The sequence below is a fragment of the Chlamydotis macqueenii genome, chromosome 6 (assembly GCF_036417535.1).
Source record: "Chlamydotis macqueenii isolate bChlMac1 chromosome 6, bChlMac1.mat, whole genome shotgun sequence".
Taxonomy (NCBI): Eukaryota; Metazoa; Chordata; class Aves; order Otidiformes; family Otididae; genus Chlamydotis; species Chlamydotis macqueenii.
In genome coordinates, this window is record NC_141561.1 from 33,656,460 (window position 1) to 33,678,523 (window position 22,064).

At 47.5% G+C, this 22,064-nt stretch overlaps 1 long non-coding RNA gene across 2 annotated transcripts; it reads right to left on the reverse strand.

Moving 5' to 3' along the window:
- Positions 1–5,263: 5,263 nt before the first annotated feature.
- LOC147600247 (uncharacterized) lies at positions 5,264–15,955 on the reverse strand. 2 transcript variants are annotated; one of them, XR_015258899.1, is made up of 6 exons: positions 15,900–15,955; positions 15,425–15,685; positions 11,840–12,116; positions 7,299–7,459; positions 6,672–6,753; positions 5,264–6,057 (listed from the first exon to the last, which is right to left on the reverse strand). It is a non-coding gene; the product is annotated as an uncharacterized LOC147600247 (long non-coding RNA). The 2 variants fall into 2 exon arrangements; XR_015258898.1 differs by lacking the exon at positions 11,840–12,116.
- Between the last annotated feature and the right edge of the window lie 6,109 nt (positions 15,956–22,064).

Genomic DNA, 22,064 nt, shown 5'->3' on the forward strand with positions numbered 1-22,064 from the left:
AGCTTCTTTGAAAACAAAATGATTAAAGGCTATCTTCCCTCTCATCCAACATCAGACGCATCTCGCGCCGCATCCTTGCTTTCACCCCTTATTATGCATGCAGCTTTTTCATGGCTCCCAGTTTTGCGTGGGGAGGGAAGTTACAACCCCGAATTAAAAGCGAAGTTCATTACCGCACATCAAAGTAGGCGCCGCGCCTCAGCCGGGCCTGCCCTTCCTTTCATTCATAGGTACCTGGCTGGGACAGGGCTTGGTGGCAAGGTGCGTACCGACGTCAGTCCCCGCAGGTTTGTAAGGCAAACTGGGGGTGGGAAAGCATCACCTCAACCCAACTGAAAGGGAGATGGAGACAGGCTGCCCGTTACAAGTAGGTCTTTAGAGCCATTTTACTAATAATAAGAGTATTTTATCTATAATTCTGCTCTGGACAGGCTACAACCTGGCTATTAAATTGAGCTCTGTTTGACACGGGAGCCAAAAGTCTCATTTTTTACCCCGGGACGCCGCATCCTGCCAGTGCCACCAAGGAGCCTCTTTGAGCAGGCGCGGGCGGGAGGGACAGGCAGGGCCAGCTCCCACCAGCTGGGCTTCAGGCTGATGCTTTGCCTTCAAATGCTCTTATATTAGGCGGGCTTAATTTATTTTCTTTTCAGTTTAATTAACAGTTTTGTCACAGCAGGAGAGCTGTGGAAAACAAAGATGCATTTAAAAAAAAAAAAAAAAAAAGCAGGATTTTTGTCAACTTTTCCTTTTTTTTTTCTTTTTCCGTATTGAATGTGAGCCACAAAGCAGTAAAATATTCCGCAGTCTCACACAGCAGCCACCAAGCTGCATAATAAAAAAAAGCATGTGAGGAATCTGTTCTATAATGCTAACTAGGTGGCATCAGCTACGGCTTTGTAAATAAAACGTGAGGCCCGTTTTGCTCAGCTTCGGAAGAGCAGAGCCCAGGTGGGAGCCTTGATTTCAGTCCCTCTCCCGCCCGAGTTTCCGTGGGCCGTGGGAGCCATCAGCCCTGCGTGTGGGCTCCTCGTGGGGGTGAGGGAGGCAGGAGCGGGGCTTCGTCCCATCAGTGACCAAACCCCACAGCTGCAGCCGTGACCCTGGCCACGAAGTCCTCGGGCTTGCTTTTCACAGCGCCTTCACCAGTCACCGTCCCAACACGAAATAAAAACGATTGGAAAACTGTTAAGAAAATGCAGTAACACCTCATAAAGTTGCCATGGGAGAAGCTTTAAAAGGGGCTTGCTTTACATCAGGTCCCTCAGAAATGAAGTGTAATTATTCAAGACAAAATCCGGCTTCTAAATGCAAATGCGCGTGAGACAGCATCGCCCCTGACAGGGGAGCAGGGCAGCAGCGGGTTTTATGGAGAGGAGCTTTCAGCAGAACAGGGACGAGGCGAGAGGTGAGGAAGAGCCGTTTAATGTGACCTGAATTAGCAGCTATAGATAGTGCTTCCTGCGTGTTTTACATTTTCAAATAAAAAGGATCTTCTTGTTTAATGGTTAATAAAAATGATTAGCGCTCCCAGGGCACGGATCCTGACAGACGCAGACTGTGCTGGAGGGACCAGCTACAAGACACAAGAGAAGATGAAACCAATTTTTTTTTTAATGTGGTTTTTTTTTTTCCTGTGGAGTGCATGTCTACCAGCATTTGCAAGTTAATTTGTAGTATAATTATATGTTGCTTCTGTCACAGAAGCAAAGCACGTGTGACGGGCCAGCGGCCCCACCACTGCCACCGGCAGCCTGCGACAGCCCAGCAAACGCTTCGGCAGCCAAGAAAAGCCAACAGCTCAGAGGTTTTTTTTTTTTTGTGTGTGTGTGTGTATACACACACACACACATATTATATACACACTCTTACACACATACACACACATACATATAATATATACCCCCACAAAGACAAAGACTTCCTGGCTTTAAACTAGTGTTGCTGATGGAGGGGGAGCACAGTTCAGCCCACTGCTGTCAGCATGGCGCCAGTGCCAGCACCAAGGGTCCAGAAGCTGAAGAAGGATCACAGATAAGTGCAAATAAACCTAAACTGCGGTGCAATAGCACCCCTGTATCTCCAGCCAGCAAGTCGGCTTTGTCGGGGGCCCAGCTGAAGTGTCTCTATACCAATGCACGCAGCATGGGGAATAAACAGGAAGAGCTGGAGATGCTTGCACACGAGCAGGGCTACGACCTCATTGGCATCACGGAGACGTGGTGGGACGGCACATACGACTGGAGCGTCAACATGGAGGTGTATAGGCTTTTTAGAAAGGACAGGAAGGGGAGATGAGGAGGGGGTGTTGCTCTCTACGTCAGCAACCGGCTGAGTGCGTGGAGCTCCGCCTGGGGATGAAGGAGGAGCTGACAGAGAGCTTATGGGTCAAGATTAGAGGATGGGGACGGACAGGGGACGTTACGGTGGGGGTCTGTTACAGGCCGCCTGGCCAGGAGGACAGAGCAGATGAAGCGCTTTATAGCCAGATAGGAGCAGCCTCACGGTCACAGGCCCTGGTCGTCATGGTGGACTTCAACCACCCTGACATCTTTTGGAGAGAGAACACGGCAGGGCACAGGCAGTCCAGGAGGTTCCTGGAATGCGTGGATGACAACTTCCTCCTGCAGGCGATAGAGGAGCCGACGAGGAGGGGTGCCATGCTCGACCTTGTGCTCACCAACAGGGAGGGACTGGTGGGGGCTGTGAAACTAAAGGACAGCCTTGGCTGCAGCGACCACGACATGGTGGAGTTCAAGATCCACGGGGCAGCGAGGAAACTACATGGCAAGCTCTCAGCCCTAGACTTCAGGAAGGCGGACTTCGGCCTCTTCAGGGACCTGATGGGCCAAGTGCCATGGGAGGCAGCCCTGGAGGGAAGAGTGGCCCAGGAAAGTTGGTCTATATTCAAGGAGCACCTCCTCCAAGCTCAGCAGAGGTGCATCCCGATGAAAAACAAGTCGGGCAAAAAGGCCAGGAGGCCCGCGTGGATGAGCAAGGAGCTCCTGGACCAACTGAAAGTAAAGAAGGAGGCCTATAGAGGGTGGAAACGGAGACAGGTAGCCTGGGAGGACTACAAAGAGGCTGTGCGAGTGGCCAGGGATCAGGTGAGGATATAAAAAGCCCTGACAGAACTGAATCTGGCCAGGGATATAAAAAGCAACAGGAAGAGCTTCTATAGGTATGTAGGGGACAAAAGAAAGTCCAAGGAAAATGTAGGCCCCCCCGGAAGGGAACTGGTGTCCTGGTTACCCAGGACATGGAGAAGGCTGAGGTACTCAATGACTTTTTTGCCTCAGTCTTAACCAATAAGAGCTCTTGTCCCACCACCCAAGCTGTAGAAGGCGCAAGCAGGGACTGCGAGGATGAAGAACTGCCCACTGTGCTCGAAGAGCAGGTTCGGGATCATCTGAGGAACTTAAAGGTGCACAAGTCCATGGGACCTGATGAGATCCATCCGCGGGTCCTGAGGGAACTGGCGGATGAAGTTGCCAAGCCACTGGCTATCGTATTTGAGAAATCATGGCGGTCTGGTGAGGTCCCCGATGACTGGAAGAGAGGGAACATAACCCCCATTTTTAAAAAGGGGAATAAGGAAGACCCGGGTAACTACAGGCCGGTCAGCCTCACCTCTGTGCCTGGCAAGGTCATGGAGCAGATTCTCCTGGAAACCATGCTAAGGCACATGGAGAGCAAGGAGGTGGTTGGTGACAGCCAACATGGCTTCATCAAGGGCAGATGGTGCTTGACCAGTTTGGTGGCCTTCTATGACAGGGTGACGGCATCGGTGGACAAGGGACGAGCAACTGACATCATCTACCTGGACTTGTGCAAAGCTTTTGACACTGTCCCGCACAACATCCTTCTCTCTAAACTAGAGAGACATGGGTTTGATGGACGGACCACTCGGTGGATAAGGAGTTGGCTGGATGGCCGCACTCAGAGAGTGGTGGTTAATGGCTCAATGTCCAAGTGGAGACCGGTCACGAGTGGCGTCCCTCAGGGGTCTGTGCTGGGCCCAGCCCTGTTCAACATCTTTGTCGGCGACATGGACAGTGGGATAGAGTGCACCCTCAGCAAGTTTGCCAATGACACCAAGTTGTGTGGTGCCGTCGACACGCTGGAAGGGAGGGATGCCATCCAGAGGGACCTTGACAGGCTGGAGAGGTGGGCCCGTGCCAACCTCATGAAGTTCAACCAGGCCAAGTGCAAGGTCCTGCACCTGGGTCATGGCAATCCCAGGCACAAATACAGGCTGGGCGGGGAATGGATTGAGAGCAGCCCTGAGGAGAAGGACTTGGGAGTGCTGGTGGATGAGAAGCTCAACATGAGCAGGCAATGTGCTCTTGCGGCCCAGAAGGCCAACCGCATCCTGGGCTGCATCAAGAGGAGCGTGGCCAGCAGGTCGAGGGAGGTGATTCTCCCCCTCTACTCTGCCCTGGTGAGACCCCACCTGGAGTACTGTATCCAGTTCTGGAGCCCGCAACACAAGAAGGACATGGACCAGTTGGAGAAGGTCCAGAGGAGGGCCACGAAGATGATAAAAGGGCTGGAGCACCTCTCTTATGAGGACAGGCTGAGAGAGTTGGGGCTGTTCAGCCTGGAGAAGAGAAGGCTCCGGGGAGACCTGATAGCGGTCTTCCAGTACCTCAGGGGGGCCTACAGGACAGATGGGGAGAGGCTGTTCAGTAGGGCCTGTTGTGATGGGACAAGGAGTAATGGTTTTAAAATAGTGGAGGGTAGATTTAGATTAGATATTAGGAAAAAATTTTTTACGATGCGAGTTGTAGAACACTGGAACAGGTTGCCCAGAGAGGCGGTGGATGCCCCATCCCTGGAAACATTCAAGGCCAGGCTGGATGAGGCTCTGAGCAACCTGATCTGACTGGGGATGTCCCTGCTCCTTGCAGGGGGGTTGGACTGGATGACCTTTGAAGGTCCCTTCCAACCCTAACCATTCTATGATTCTATGAAATAAATATAATTTTATATAAATATATATGTGTGTGTGATATATACATACATACATACATATATATATATATATTCGTTTGATGGATACCATATAGGAGAGCCAGCTGATTGCCTTGGAGCACAGGCTGCTTTAAAGCCCTCAAGGCAAACTGGCCCAAAAATCTTTGCTCTGCCCGGCTCCCCAGTGTAGCACCCAGCACTGCCACCTTCCTCACAAAAAAAATAAAATAAAATAAAATAAAACCAGCCAGAGTCTTGGTAGCTCTGCAATCAGACTCTGAAAGCTCGGTTGACTTTTCTTTTTTTATTATTTTTTACTTCTTTTCATGGCGTTCCATGTAGAGGATGATGGTCAGCTATAGTTTTTCTAAGAAATGAAGTCTATGAAAGTAATTGTTAGAAACAAGCAGCAATAGCAAATGCTTGCTGCATGGTTGCCATAGCGCAGGAGCGCAATCTGAGATGTAATATCATTACTAATGCTCTTTGCTTGGCCTGCAGGAGGGGCTGAGACTTGTGCTCCCTAAACGTCATTTGACTGCTAATATGTCAGCGAGCGCACCCAGCCCAGCCCCGGGAAGGGACCTGGCGTGACCCGGGGCACCGCTGCCCGCAGGAAGGTGACACTGCTGCTGCTGGTGTCCCCCTCCACCAGCTGTGCCCAAGGAGCCCACATTTGGCAGGAGTGTGAGCCCCCACACGTGTAGCAGCAGTGCTCGTGCTCAGCTCCTCCCTGGCACCCACGGGGAATCACTGCCCGGCCTCTGAGTCACTTCTCTTTTCCACTGAGCTGCACAGACTGCGAGCGCAGGCCTCCTTCTCCTCTTGGGCTTCTCCACGGGAGGGGGAGACATATTGCGTTGCTGTAAAGTGAGCCATTTAGTTTATTAAACGCTGTTAAGGGTGCCCGGAGGTCTCTGCACATGTGGGACCATCAAGGCGGAATCGTTATTATTATGGTTCTTATTAGTCATAGTCATTTTCCCAGCGATACGTCACGCGTCCAGATGTCTTCTCATCCATCTCTTAAATTTTGTGGTGCCAGTGCGAAACTGTTATGAAGACAGACTAGTCCAAGTCTCGCTTCACGCCGTACAGGAGCAGAACATTCGTGCAAAAATAAATATATATATTATTTCAAATTAAAAGACAAATGAAAGAAAGGGTCATAGTTGGCTAAAAATGAATTGCGCAGTGCATAAAAGAGACAACAGATTAGAGAAGATAACGTTTTAGTTTAAGTGTTCCATTATTATTAATTCATTTGGTGCTCTTTATGATAATACCAATCATTTAGAATTCATTTGGTGTTTATGTGGATGTCATCTCGACTTCTGCAGAAATTCCAAAGTAATTCAGCATTAATGCACTATTAAAAATTGTTACCAGCCTCTACCTTCATTACTTCACCAGCACAGACTAATCTTTCTTCCCCCATTCTCTAAATTCAAATTTCAGTGTTTATTTTGCTTTTATCTTTATTAGGGTTTTAAAACGTAATGCTGCTATTTAAAAATTCTCCTTATGCTACATTAGTGTTGTCTTTTCTTTGACAGCATCAAAACTATGCAAACAAAGGAGAGGGTTAATGGTGATTTTTCATTTTCTTACTGCCATTTAACTGAAAAACAATGGAAGAGGCTTCCACGGGAACCAAAAGGGCCAAACTGCCACTGATGCCCCTTTTCTGGACTCACCCCATCAGTGGAGCAACCTTCTGCTTCCAGACGAGGAACGCCGGGCCGGTGGCTGCAGCAATGAATATTCTGGGTCCAAACTCTGGCAACAGAGGTAAAAAGGCTGCACATGCACATAACATTTAAAAAAAAAAGAAGCCCTGGGAGATTAAAGGCAAAAACTTTGCATTAAAAAAACATTAATTAGGTTTTATTGTCAAAGACTTGAAGATTAGAAAATGTGAGATTGCTGGGAGTCTGAAAAAAAAAAATAATGAAAAGAAAGGGAATAGAAAGGCTGGGTTCAGTATTGCGCAGCCCCTCATTACATGGTCACACACTATTTGTCTCCTGGACACCTCCTTCTTTGGGACCACGGGGCAACGGCATAGAGGGGCCAAGTGACGTTTGCGCTTGTCAGCTCTTAGTCTGGCGTCTGCAACTGGAGAAACACAACTCACATGAAGCACCCTTGTCACAGACAGGAGGGATGAACTCCCCCAGCTGACTGAGGACATGAAGCCCATCAGCAGGGTGACGTCAGTGCCCACACAGCATGGTTGGGACGAGGGAATCAGCGTGGGCTGGTCACACCAGGGCTGACCCTAAATACCCACAGCCAGTGGCAGGGAAGGAGCCAGCACCCACCTGGCTCCCGGCCATGGAGGAAGGAGATGCCACCACCGTTGCCAGTACTGCTGGGTCCTGGCCAGGGCTGAGCATCCTCCACCACTCACACCGACCATGGAGCACAGCTTTACCCAGAGAATAAAGCCCGTCACAGAGGAATTTTCCACTTAATCAAAATCCTGGGAAGAATATGAATGCTTACAGGTTAAAGGAAGTTGGCAGCTCTTACTTGTCTGTCACGTCTTTAAGGATTGCCATTAAGTCATAAACGTGACAAAGATTAAAGAGTTTATTAATGTTATTAGAGAGTTGAGATAAAATGCTATGCCTTGCAGGGTCTCTCTCTCTCTCTCACTATTTAATGAAAATATTTTCATCACTTTCTGAATCTATTATACCAAATATTCATTTCAGGAGTTCTGAGATGATTTTATTTTAATTAGAAAAGATGTAGCAACCACCTGAAAGTAATACAGTTAAAATACCTTGCCACGGTTCCCCTTCTCCCCGCTGCCGGCAGACAAGGGTTTCTCCAGCCGTGCCGCAGCGGCAGAGCGAGCCCAGGGTGACCAAAGGGGCGCAGGGAAGTTCTGCGGCATGGCAGGACCATCACACCAGTCCCTCCTGGGGGCCCTGAGAGCCAGCGGCACTGGCCCACCAACGGCTCCGTGCATCTCCAGAAGCCACCACGTCAGCCAGGTGGACCAGGGGTACATCCCCGGGGAGCAAGCGAGGGGTGGGAGCACCTTCTGCAAGCACAAGGGACAAAGCGAAGTCCTTGCTGGTGGAGAAAAGCAAGAGAAGGAAAAAGAAGCTTAAAAAAAAACAAAAGAAAAAGGGAGGTTTGTGATGGCCCGCAGAGGGAGCATTATCCTCTGGAAATGTATGGCCACTATTCACAAAAACAGAAGAAAATAAGCAGCCCCAGTCCTTTCCTGGTGTGGCTGCTTTGACCTCAGTGGGCAGTACCCCACGGCTGAGCTTTAATCCGTATTGGAAGCAGGTCCAGCCCTGAGACCAAAGACTGAAAATCAGTCAGCGCTAAGCAGAGCCCAAACAGTTACACTTTTGTACGTGAGCCTTCCCTTCCAGCCCAAGACTTTCTAACTGTATTTGCCATGCAGGCAGCTCACAGATGCGCTTTCTTTTAAACTTTCCAACTAACCCAATTTAATTTGTTAATTTATTCTGTAACCTGATTTACTGTTAATTTATTTTGGTGAGTAAGATATCCCAGCTTTAAGTTCCAATTAATTAAAGGGGAGGGCTTAATGTTTTTGCTACGCAATATCTTCACGCCACATTGTATTCCATTTTAACACCGCGCTGAAGCATTTCCAAAGTTTATTGCCATTAACTAATATAAATCCATACATCTTGCAAATTAATTTCATGCACGCGAAAGATTACTCCTTGCAAATGTCCCTTTAAGAGAGGAATATTGGCTATGGCAAGCATTACTTGTTGCTTAGCAACAGCCATAGCATCACTTACGGCAGGTTTATCCTACACAGCGATGTAAAACCCAGGGATGCGGCTGCCCACCCCATGCCAGCCATCCCTGCAAGCGCTGCTCAGCCCTGGGTTAATAGCTTGAGACCTTGCTGATTTTCTCTTTTTTTTGGTGGGGGAAGATGAGGCTTGTCCAGTTTTAGGGATCTTCTTAGAAACAATACAATCCTTCTCAGCCAATACACTGATTTTAAGCAGCAATCCAAAGCTAGGTGCCCTGTTCAGACTGTGATGGCAATGCCAATGCAAGCCCACGTGAGCACGAACGCTTGGTTCAGGCTGTGACTACACTACTGCCAGCTCAGCAGTTTGCACCAAAAACTTTTTAAAAATTTACACATAGTTTGTTGCAATCAAGCCAAGACTAGAAGGGGAAAATCAGATTATATTAAGACAGTCCTGAGGGTATCCCGGGGCTGTTCATGTCTTCCCGAAGCCCCGGGAAGCCCCTACAGCCACAAGCTGTCAGCTCTCATCTCTGTTCTTGCCGGCACCGCGACAAATGACCTCAGCAAGGGTGCGTGTATTCCCGCGCCAGGCCGTCTGTCCATCCGTCCGTCCACATCTCTGCGCCTCCTCCCCTCGGCACTCTGCCTGCCAAGCAGCTCCGACAACGACGAGATGATCCCGCTTGTCTTTTCCAACTGTGGGTGCCAGCCAGCTCCTCCCCTTGGCCAAGAAAAAGTGGCAAGTAAATATTCCAACAGCATCCATTAACCCTGCCTTTGGCAGCCTGTGGAGAGGGACCCGCAGGCTCAAGCCCGGGTTTTAAAGCCTTTCTGCATTATCTGTAGGCACCGCTAATTCACAAAAGATGAATGTAGGGTTTGCAATCAAGGGAAAATTAGCATCTCAGCCAGCAGAGAGGGTGAACATGCGAGCCAACCAGCACTGCCAGCAACCTTGATTCTGTTTTTTGGCAAAGCTGGCTGGCTTGGCAAACACAATGGTAATGAGATAAACTGAAATACCAGGCAACAGGGCTGCTCTTTGAAGTAATTATCCTCCCGGGCAACGAGGAACAAGATGAAAAGGTTTTTAGAGACATGGTGTGGATGCACAGGGAACATTATTTGCACGCCTGAAGTCAGGGCTCCGTCTGAGAGGCTCAGGTGCGCCGGTGCCAAGCAGCCAGAGCAGGGGCAGGGGAGCCCCGGCAGCGGGTACAGCGACAAGGCAGAACACCGAGACGAAGAGGGGTGCGAGGTGCCCAGCTCTGCAATGCTGTGCAGACATGAGAAGAAAGACGAGACAAGGCAAGGAGACAGCAACACACAGCACAAGGAGCTCCTTTGGGTCGCTTGTGACTAACTGGGTAATCTGCTGGAGCTTCCTATCGGGACGCTTGACTCTAGTCTAAATTTGAGGTCTTAAACAAAATTATTTTTGAAGTAACACCATAACAGTTGGCATCACCGATCCCCCAGGGCACAATGTGCCTTGACGAGCAGGTTTCATTTAGAAGAGGCCCGGGGTTAGAGCTGCACCAGCAGCAGATTGCCTCTCCCTCCCCGAGCAGGTGGGTGAGCATCTTCCCGCATCCCATCGGAGGGGACGGGCTGAGAGGGATGAAGGACACAGCCTGCTGCACCGGGGCTTCCACCGCAGACAGCAGGGCTCCTGTGGTACTCTTCCAATACCTACAAGTTAAAATATTTGAAAAAAAAAAAAAGGCTAAATAGGTGACAGCTATATATTTTTCCCTACAATCAGAAGCAGGATGGACACAACTGCCCAACTCCTGCTGAACCTTGGAAGCTTTTCCTTCACTCATCCACAGCAGATTTTACAATTTATTTTTCTTTTTTTTAACAGAAAGACTATGAACAGCAAGAACACACGTGAGGACAGGGAGATGGCGAAAGGGAAAGCAGTGGGGACAGCGGCTGGGCAGCCTCAGCAGGGACACGTGAGGAGGCGGCAGGACCAGGAGCAGCGTGGTGGGACAGGACAGAGGGACATGTAGCCCTGGCCACGGGCTGCTGCAGCTTTCCCAGTGCTCACCCTTCCCTCTGACCGGCCACTGCTGGGATTTTGGCAAAGAACCAAAGCCAGGTGAAGCCTGGCTGCACTTCTCCGAGTCCCTCAAAAAATACGACATTTTTAAGAAAGATGGTGCAGGAACACCTCCTGGGGCCAGCGTGTGGCTCCTGCCCAGGCTGGATCCCCACGAATGGTGGTTTCGGAAAGAAAAAGTCTACTCTAGGCAAAAGCCTCGCATTTCCTCCTGCACAGCAAATAGTTCCTGTTAGCGCAGACCCAATCAAGGCGAAAATGTTCATTACAAAGGAGACTTATAAGAGAGGAGTGCCTGAATCCAGACCGAGATGTAAAACAGGGGAAACAAACGTAAAAAGCTCCATAAAAGTTTTAATGGATCCTTTCAGATGTGGAGTGGCATTTTAATGTGATGTTTTAAACGATTTCTTTTTTTCTTTTTTTTTCCCTTTTAGCTTTTAGGCAGACCATTAATCTGAGGGGCTCGTTCTGCCTGCAGAGGAGCAGCGCTTCAAAGCAGGCACCTACCAGATGCCTGCTGGTGGGCAAAGCGCAGCTGGGGTTGAAAGCATCAAGGGGCTGTGAGTGGATACAGCCAGCTGAACCCCCTTCTTCCCGGAGATGGGGTGCTGCCGGAGGGGCAGCGGGGGAGCTCCAGCCGGGAGGAAGGTCTCCTAAACACCACACGCCCAGTTAAGGCGCTCGAGCCCATGGGAGCTTTGCTGCTGGATTGAAGGAAAGCAGTTATTGGGGTGGGTTTGGTGTGGAGGGGCGAATATTTGGCACAAAATGGAGCGCGTACACCTCCCGCTGCTCACAAAATGCACATCTATAAAGTGAGGCAGTCCTAGCTAGAAGCTTCTCGCATACTTTTCTGATGCCAAGGACCTATTTTCAGGATTTCACTCCAGCCCGTGCAATGCCAGCACATTAAGAGTCTCAAACTGTGTGCTTAAAAATCCTTGGCCTATCGCTGACCTTTCCGAAGCCCAGGAACAGAAATTTCTTCTTGCTGATGCAGATGCAGGAAATTCTTAACTAAATCCTACCTGAAAGCCAGAAAAGGAGATAAGCAGGCTAATCCCAAGCTGTCAGACCCCGGGCTCCCTCGGACTGCAGGTCGAGTCCTTGCCCTGCAGACCAGCTCAGCAGTTTGCTCGTCCCTGTCTTGACTGTTGGCGTGTGCTTCTCTGGGGACGGGGAGGAAAGCATCCGCGCTTTCCAAAGAGGGAAATATTTTGCTGCTCTTCCTTCATTCACTGGCATTCATGGTGCATGAAGCTGGTCTCTGGCTGCTGCTCTCTTCACAAAAGACCTTGCAGGAGCCTGTGGAAAAATGCATTTATAGAAACATGTGTGGTGGGTTTTGTGTGGTTTTGTTAGGTTTTGGCTACATAAAGCCCTGTCCTCCTCAAAATTCTAATTCTCTCTGGCAATATGTGATGCTACTCAGCCAGGAATAGCAATATCTTTCAGGGATATGTCTATGTTAGTTAATAAGGGCAAATAGTTTCAAATGCAGTAGCACAGCATATGCAAAATATATTGATTTTGATGCCTTCGGAGACTCTGCTCTGGTTAAAAGGAAATTAAAAAGAAAAAAAAAATGGAAGTAATTTTATCGAGAATACTGTAGTACCGCTTTCATCTGAATTTGGTCTGCTTTCTCAAGGAGGGGTCTGGAAAACCAGTACAGGGGAAAATGAAATCCCAGCCACTCACTCATTAATGAAACAGCAACAAACTCATTAAGAGCAGCGATCGCTGCCGAGGGTGCCCTGGTTGCACCAGCTGCTCCGCGCAGCAGAGCCCTGCCGGGAGCCCCAATTAGGCTGATGGAGCTCGCCGGGGCCGGCGGGGGGCCAGCCTGCCCCGGTAATTTAGAGGAGCTGGGCCCATGTGGGACTGTCACAATGACAGAGACCCCACCTATATTAAAAATAACACTAGCGGTTGTTGCACAAGCTGCTGTGGAAGAAACCTGCGCAGAAGAATGGTGTCATCAGGAGGGCAAGAGTGCTCAACGCTTATCTGCAGCACTTTTTCATTACTCACATACTCTGACCCCTGTCCCCTCCACCCACAAAGGCTGGAGGTCTCAAATCACCCCTTTTCCCCTTGTTTCACACCCTCTCTGCTCTTGGGCGATCATCCCCAAGCCTGCAGGCAGCATTAAAACCACAGGTAGCATGAAGAGAGTAAGAAAACTATGAAGTTGGTTGAAAACAACCTCAATAAATTACCCCCCCGCCCCCGGGGGTTAGTTTTGTTCCCTTGCCTTTCAGGCTTGCGTAGGACCACTCTTAGAGAGAGTCTAAGCCTGTCACAAGAGACCCACGAGATCTGCAAACACCAGCAATCACTTGATTTTCCTATGCTGCACTTGCTGGAGACCAGTCCTAACCCTAAAGACAAGTGAAGGACAAGTGGGAAACCTTTGACTTTGGAGTCATCTCCGTGTCTGAGAAGCTGACAAGTCTTGTGCCAGAGGTGGAAGCCTGAAGGTCAAAAACTAACCCCATGCCCAAGAGTGAAAAAGTGCTTTTGGAAGAGGGCTAGAGACATTTAGGACGTGCTGCTCAGAGAGGTACGTGGGGCTGGGGTCATGGCTGCAGCACAGCCTGATGAGCTGGCCCTGCTCTCCTCAAAGCTGGGAGAAAGGTAATCCTCAGAGGACAAGAATATAATATACAGCTCTGTTGTTTCAACAATAATATCTTCTAAATGTGTTTGCTCTACCAAACTGCACTTAAAAGCCTGGCTACAAATCACCATTGTCATTTCTCCCACAGGGAACCGAATTGCTTCATCCTGACACACGTCACCTGCTGAGGCAGTCTCAGCTGTGATGCCAGAGGCTACACAGAGAACATAGGACCCCCCCACACCAGGGCACACCAGAGGTCCAGCCAGCCCAGTGCCTCTGACTTCGGTCAATAGCAGAGGGTAAGAATGTCGGGTCCCTCACCAGGGCTCCCCTGACAAACGCTTACTGCTGCTGCCTTCTAGCAGTCACTCGCAGGCTCTCTTCCATCAGCGCTACTGGGTCAATGCTAGGGAGAGGCAGCCCGGGGACTTTGGGGTGGATAGATGCTGTGGTGAATAACCCACTGCTGCTTTGAGCAGTGACAGCAATTTCAGGGACCTTGTCTTCCCCTTCTCTATCTCCCGTGTCCTCCTGACTTCTGCTCACCTGTAACCAGTGATTCTCTAGAGCGGGAACTTCTCCCTTCTGCTCCTGCTGCTCCTGCCAACAAGTTTTCTTGCTTCTCCCTGTCTAATTAGTTCAAATTTCAGACTCAAGGGTTTCCCTAAAGCCCTTCCCAATACTCCCAGTTCTTCTTGCACACCTCCATCCCGTCTTCTGTCAAGGACAGCTGTAAAGTCACTTGGCAGCATGTCTTTGCAAATGGTGGTGCATGCTTGTTCAATATTAAAATTGGTCTATATTCATGTTGCCATAATTAGTACTTGAATAAAGAAAAAAAAACCAGAATACTAAGAAACACTAAGATGCTTCAGAAACAGGAGTTCAGCTGCAAAGCTGAAGTACATCCAACCCTCTCATAACAAACAATAGAAAGACAGTGAAGGAACCTCTTGACCATGTCCTTATCTCACCCTTGTGAGCACTGTAGGGACTAGAAGGTGGAGCCTTGTGTGCTTTACGCACCAGATGATTGTGAGAATATTAAAGCTCACAAGAGATTCAACAGATGCAGGATGTATTTGTATACCATTTGTATAGGTGCCCTACGACGCATTGCCAGAGCTTCACCAATATTCATCCACACCACTGAAAACAGTATTGCCTATCTGTGAGGTACTAGAATCCATAAAGCCCCCACAAGTCCTCTCGCTGGCTTCACCTGCCCTTCCACATCCTCATATCTTTGGCTGCTCTATGTACTTACTTAGTGTTTCTAAACGAGATTTATTTCTTTTTCTGGTGCATATTGACATTCTCTGATGACAAAACAGGTTAATCATAGCACGGTGGACTATCAATATCAGTAACACTACGCAACACTATCCTTCAGTGAACTAAGACATACCATCCTGTACTAAATCTCTGGTCCCACCAGAAAAGTCTCAAACATGGATTATCCCTGCCCCTGTACTACTTTTTGTAGCCATTCCCTGAAGGGGAACAGCAGAAAGGCACCAGTGAGCAGCAGTCACACAGGGCAAATACCCCATGCCAAAAGATCTTTCCCAAGAACAAGCTGCAATGATGTGCCGGCCATGAGACAGGATTTGGTGGCTTGCCCCTTGCTGAGCACCACTTACTGACTGCACCACACCACTCCCTGGGGCTCCTGGCACACAGAAAATTAACTAACTGTAGGGCAAGGATCTGTAAAAGAAGAACACACCACAGCCTCTGACTTTGCTGGACATACACAGCAGAATTTGGGGACACTAAATAACCTTTGATGACAACTAAGACTGACCTGGTAGACTGGTGAAGCCATGCTGAATTTGATTCATACTTCTGATGAGAAAACAAAACTCTGAATCCAGAAGTAAACAAATACTTCGAAAAAGGCTCTGACGTTTTCTAAAACTTTAGTTTCTTACCTTGAAATTTCCTAGAAGGGCACACACAATAGATTTTAGACATCCATCCTTACCTGGGCAGTCTCTCTTTGCAACGAAGGGAGAGATTTCTTCAAAATGCTCCTAAAATTAGGCTCTGAAAAGCCTCTGCAGACGACAATCATCCTCCACAAAGAAAGTGTCAAGGGACACCAGCGAGCTCTTCTAGACGCTCCGCGCTGCTGATGGTGAAGCCTCGCCTCCCGCCGTGTTTGGAAATTCCCACACGTTTTAATGCACCCGGAAAGACTGCCAAAATGTGTTGCTTGCCCCTTAAAAGCAAAAACCTTTCAAATCTGAAAAATAATTACATGGATTTCACATGAAGTGACACTGGTAATATGCTTTCAAAGAGACGTACAAGGCGACAGGCAGAAACACCAAGATCAGAAATCGACTAATCCTAAAAAGCCATTTTTACAGGCCAGTCAGAGGAAAGAGGGCGACAGGGAAAGATAACTACGAGCTGAATAACCTCGGAGAGAAGATACTGGAAGGTGCAGAATTAACCTTTTCCTAATTAATTACGAGTTGTAAGGCAAAGGAAATCAGCCAGTTGAGAGCAATTTCAGTGAGTCAGGGATTTAACCACTTGAAACAGTTTGGCTGTCCTTTAAAAGCAGAAGGAGAGGAAGGGACGTGGCTGGTGTCAGGAAAGGGAGGTGAGATGGAGCCGCGATACCACCCCAGCACGCCAGTCACAGCCACGGCCCAGCCCGCCAGCTCCGGAAGGACCGCGCTCCCAATGACGGCGGGGGAAGATTTCATTACAGGATGTAAGCTCACACGATAACAATCAGCAAATGCATTCTAAACAGGGTTATTGGAAAGGCAATCAAATTTTTGCAAGAGGAAAATTATTTGGGAAGCTGGACTTCAAAAGACGACTTCAACCTCCTACGACCTGACATTTCATATGCTCCTACATTCAGCTCTTAATTATTTAAATATTAGCATATTTAGTAACGGGAGAAGATGTGGAAATATTTGATGAAGGTATTTGGTGGAGAAAATTCGATTACTTTCTTTTTAGCCTGGATCTTAAATTCTCAAATCACCCAACAACTCACCCCAAACCTCCTGCATCATCCCTATGGCAAATACCTTGAGTGCAACACGGCCAGAGGCTTTTTTTTTCTTTTTCTTTTAAAAAAAACACTTCATTTTTATTAACACCCACACTCTTACATCTCAAGATGGAGAGCTCTCATGGAGGCAGGACTCTCACGAATGCAGATACAGCAAATGACGTAGAGAGGATTCAGGTGGAGAGCAACACTCTGGTCTCTCTGCCTGGTCCTCTTGAACCTCATTAAACCCGCAGAAGGTGCAGACCTGCTGCCTTGCCCAGTAAGGTTGAATCTGGGAAAACACACAGCCTTAAAGCACGCTGCTGCTTTAGATGGTGCTACCTTGAATTACGTGCTGCCGCACTGCACAGAACTGTGGACTAATGTGATGATAAAGAGGGGGAAAATCTTTATCAGCATTTGAGAAAAAGAGAAAGAGAAAAGATGGAAAGAGTGCTATGTTTTAATGCAGACATTAGCTTGCTGTTTTTCCCTTACACTTCCTATTCAGCTGGGTGTTGTCCAAGAGCAGAAGATAATTTTCAGAGGCCCTTGAACGAGATTTTTCATCACAAGTCAGCTAAAGAAGCCAGTATTTCCATTCATGTTAGCTCTTGGAGTTACACGTAGCTAATTTACAACAGCCAGCTTTTTTTTGCTTTCTGTTCATGAGGGTTAAAAGCTAAATAACACTACAGCATCTTGCTTGCCTTAACCCACTAGGCATCCTCAGGTGCCTAGGGATCATTCTGAAACAAACCACCAAACCAACCCACCACAGCACTGCAAAGCAACGCACTGCAAAACAGTTGCTATGATGCCTCATGGTAGGAAATGCAGTAGAGTTATTAGTGAGGCTCTGAGGTTGGGCAAAGATGTTTAGCAGTCAGAAACAAGGCTTGTCTTTGTTCTTTTAGATGCACTGCTTTTTAGGATGCACTTTACTAAAGCACAAAGTCAATTGGATTTTTCTTTCTTTTTTGGCCCTATAGATTTTATAAAAGGGAGTTTACCTGGAGAAAAAAAAAATTCTGATGCTCCATTTCTTCAGTCACAACTTTCTCCTTGTGCTCCTTACCTGCTCCCATTCAGTTCTGAATTTGTGGCTACTGCTCCTGGCAATGAAGAAACTGGGAAGCAAGATTCTGTGGAGAAAGCAAGCTGGGAGAAATAGCCTTCCCCAGATGAAGATTCATTTTGTCAATCCTTCTTTTAGCAGTCTGCAAGACTGTCAGAAGATTCAGGGGGGAAAATGCTTTGGTTTGGGTTTTTGTTTTTGAAAGATGATGTCCCCTTAACAATAGAGCTGCACTAACGAAAAATTCTATGCTGAGGAAAACTAAGCTAGCAGAGATGTCCACGTATTCCTTCTGTGCCCTAAATCCCCGAGCTCCCCCTGTCCTCCCTTTCTAGGCGATGGAGAGCAGAAGAGATGAATCTCCATTCGCAGGGGAAGCGGTGGGATCTGGGGATCTGGCCACAGCTGGCCTTGCGCAGACGGGGATAGGTACAGTTGCCATTGATTTATATTCCACTTACAAGAAATTTTAGTGAAATTATTCAAGCAGCACCATGTGGGTATGCAACTGAGGCGACAGCCAGTTGAAAAGCAATGGCATAGCAGCTGGTTGGTTGGGAGGACTAATTATGGGATGGAGTCTTACACATCTGGGTCATCGCTTCACATCTCTCAGTTGCATAGTAGTGACAAGGTCATTACTCTTTGATAGTTCCTTGGTGACAGACACAAAATGGCTCTGCAGGGCCAGGCCAGTTGGTAGTGCACTGGTCTCCTCCTTAGAGTACCCCACATGACAGGGACTAATTGATCTTTGCGTTGGCAGTGTGAGCGGAGATCTCAGGGCTGATCTGCTCGGGAACAGCATCCAGATTTGATGCACAGCAACAGGCCAGCGTGAAAGAAGGCTATCCCACCAGCTTCTCTGCCACACCGCTTCCACAGCCACCTAGAGAACAGAAAACTATTCCAAGATCTTGTTCAAACACATTCAACACGGCAAAACAAAACCAGCTTCAGCAAAGGATCACTAGTGGTAGAGTGCACCCAGGGCAACCCCTTCACCATCCTTTCTCACAGCAGGAGCAACCTTTACATGGCTGCAACCCTAAATTGTGGTTACTGTCCGAGACGTCTCCAGAAAGCCTGGCAACACAGCCTGGAGCCTCTGGGCAGCATCAGGACTTAGTAGTTAAAGATCCACGGCCTAAAATAAAAAAAAAAAACTTTGCAGGGAAAGACGTACTCCTGCTTCACAGCTGCAACAGCCCCTCTGTGCCTCTGGAGCAGGCAATGGGAAACTCTCCCAGATGACAGCCGGAGGAGGTACGCAGCACCAGGGTGAGTTACAGGCTGCTGCAGGGCACAAGCAAGTGGTCATCTGAAACACTGAACAGCATCACGGGTTCAGTTCTGTAGCCAATACACGTAAATAACTCTGGGTGACCTGTGCTGAGGTTAAAAACTAAGTTCACCCCGCTCATGGCTTTGATTTGAATGTGGGGTCATTGCCTGTAACCCAGAGCATGACAGCATGCAAGAGAGCGGGTCTAAAATCCTCACTGAGTAAACAAATTAATTTGCAGCCTGACATTTTAGCCATGTCCTATGTAGATGGCTTTCTGCTTATTCAATACTTCTGAATAAAAACACTTAATAGCTGTGCAATAATAAATAAGGTATTAATACTATGCGCCGCGGATGCTCGGTACCTGATTTAACCTTTTTTATTTCTAACCTCAACAGGGGCTCTGAAAAAACATGCTACTTCTTATATAACTAAGTTAATAAGTGCTTTCAATTGCTGAAAATAATTACCATCAAGAACAGACACAAGACAATATGCAGAGGGCATGTGTAAAAGAGTAAGGAGAGAGTGCAAGAGAGAGAGGAGAGAGGACACTGTCAAATACCCAAGATTTCTTCCAGCCTAGATTTCTGTTTTTCATGTACAAGAATAAACAGTTTTCAAAATATTCTTCTGTGAAGAAGGAGTAACTCTGGAGGCTGGGACGCACCCCCGCTTTTGGGAGACTCTCCAACCCTGGCTCTCCCAGAGGGCTGAGAGGCTGGCTTCTCCCTGGAGCTCTACCAGGTCACAGCAGATGCAGTTTTTCACCAGAAGCTGGCCGGTCAAGGTTGAAGTCCTGGTTTGCTTCTTAAAAATTTGATTTCAACAGTTCCTAATTTACCCAATTCACACAATTTACTGTATGTTTAGGTGTTTGTTTTTCTTTCCTTTTTCTTTCCACACCTTAATACAGGCGTGCTAGTGGTGACCTGAGGATAAAAAGCATATAGAAAAATCAAGAGCGCTGTGGTGGGCAAATGCTATCACTGAGGCCAACTGGCCCGTGACAGATCCCATTTGACCATTTCTCACATCGCTATCATGCTCAGCCCCACAAATCTCACCTTGACCAGGTACTCGGAAAAGAGCTCTGGGATGCACACCCAGAGTCTGCTGTTCTTGCATCCTTTTCATGCCACCTTCTCCCGTCATCGCTGTTCATCAGAAACAGTAACTCAGGTTGACATCATTCCTACCAGACATGGGAGCTATTGAATTATCTAAGGACAAACCTAAATACTAGCTTTTAAAGGATAACTGATCTACTAAAAGCAAGTATTGTTTTGGACATGCCATGTCATATTTATCATGCTTGGCTTTACATTGTTAATCTCCTGCGATGTCATCTGAAGAACATGAAGTCACATGGCACGACATGACAGATGCCTCAGCAATGAGGGAAAGACACTCGCTAGATTCCAGGTCCATTATAGCTCATCCCAAATAAAAGATTCAAAGGATATGAATGATGGTGTGTCTGCAGATCGAAAGTGACTCAAGTCTCCCCAGTTATCTGCAGAAACAGGTCTCCTCAATACACCTGCTTTTCACATAATTAATGTTCTATTTGCTTCCATTAAATGTGATTTCATTATCATCTTCTTCCAAACAGCCTGATTACGAAGTAGGAAAAGCTCTTCTTTCAGCTTTTTACCAATAATAACAACCCCGAGGAATGTGCCAGATAGAGGCACACTCCTTTTTAGCACAATACTGATCGTAATCCCCAATTTACTGCTAGAAAATCTCCCCTCCATTAGGAAGAGGCATCACCTTGAGCAATCTCCATAGAGCAGCATGAGAACACTGTCAGTCTTCACAGGAGCAGATCGTCCTCATCCTTTCCAAGAATGTTCCTTGAGAAATTTCAAAGGATAATAAATCATTAAGGACGCATTGTAATAAGAAGTATCCTAGAAGAAAAAGTATCCATGTGTATTCAGCTTTAAGTTATTAAAAACTTTCTAATTTTTACTGTCTTTCAGTAGAGGAGGAAAGAGCAAGCAGACAGGCCTTTTACTGAAAACTACCTGTTCTTTTTCTAGAAATACCCAAAAATGAAAGGGAAAAGTAGTTCCATTTCCATATATAGTGTCTGATCTGAAACTGCGAAAAAACTCAGCATTTTCTTCCAAAGAACCTGACATCTTTGGAGGAAATTTAAGACATCAGTGAGCATTTTAATCTCACTTCCAAAAAGCCCATCTTCCATTGGGAAAGGGCTTTAACTGAAAACAACAACAAAAACCCCTCCCTCAAGCTCCGGTTCCCTGTGACCTTGTGGATTCTCACACCCACCACAAAGGCTTGGCCATGGCAGCAGGTTTCGAGGATGAAGCTGGTTCTCTGCTCCAAGAGCAGAGCCAGCTCCCCATAGGCAATCATGGCCCATCTTGCAGATCTGGCCATTTTTCATGTCCTTTTAATATCACAGCCATATCTTTTTTTTTTTATTCTGATATTAATGGACTTGCTTATCCTGCTCTGTGCCCCACATATTTGCTAGATGAATACAATAAATTGGCAAGTCCGGTCTAACTGCCCATATGCTGTTCAATTTGTATCTGCTGGTGTCCTGACCTTGCTTTTGTCTGAGCTGCAATAAAGGCCAACCGAGTGGTTGAAATATTCTCCTTTATCTGAAGCTGAGGAAACTATGCTTTCCCCTTTCACAAAACTTAATTTGCTTTTCAAAGAAAAAAAAACCCAGTAGTTTATTATTGTGCTCCTCAAATGTCTGAGGAAATACACAGAAAATGCCTGGCACATATGGTATTTTTATATGGCTTATTTTTTTTCCTTGTCTACAAGTCTGCATAGAATTATTACTATTTGGCACACAGCAAAAGGAAGTCTCCTGTGCATAACATGATTTAGTCTGGCCGATAAAGTGGAAGTGGATTTCTTCATTGCATATTAAGTTCCACTGGATACCATTTGCACAAGAGAGCGAAATTGCAGTTTCATGTTCTTTTATGATGATACATTTCCCATCAGCCAGCCTCATCTCTCTCTTTCCCCAAATATTAAAATTTCTCCCAGCAGTGGCTCTCCAAATTTCCCACTCTCACATATTGGCTCTCCAAAGACAGTTACTCTTGTCTGCACGGAGCTGCCAGCTAGAAGCCAGGCCCTGGGCGGTTCTCTCCTTGGGGGAGTGGGCTGGATGGGTATGAGGACAAGCAGAGTCCTTGCAGGGAGGGGACGATGCCCTGCTCCTCTGGGCACCCCAGGGA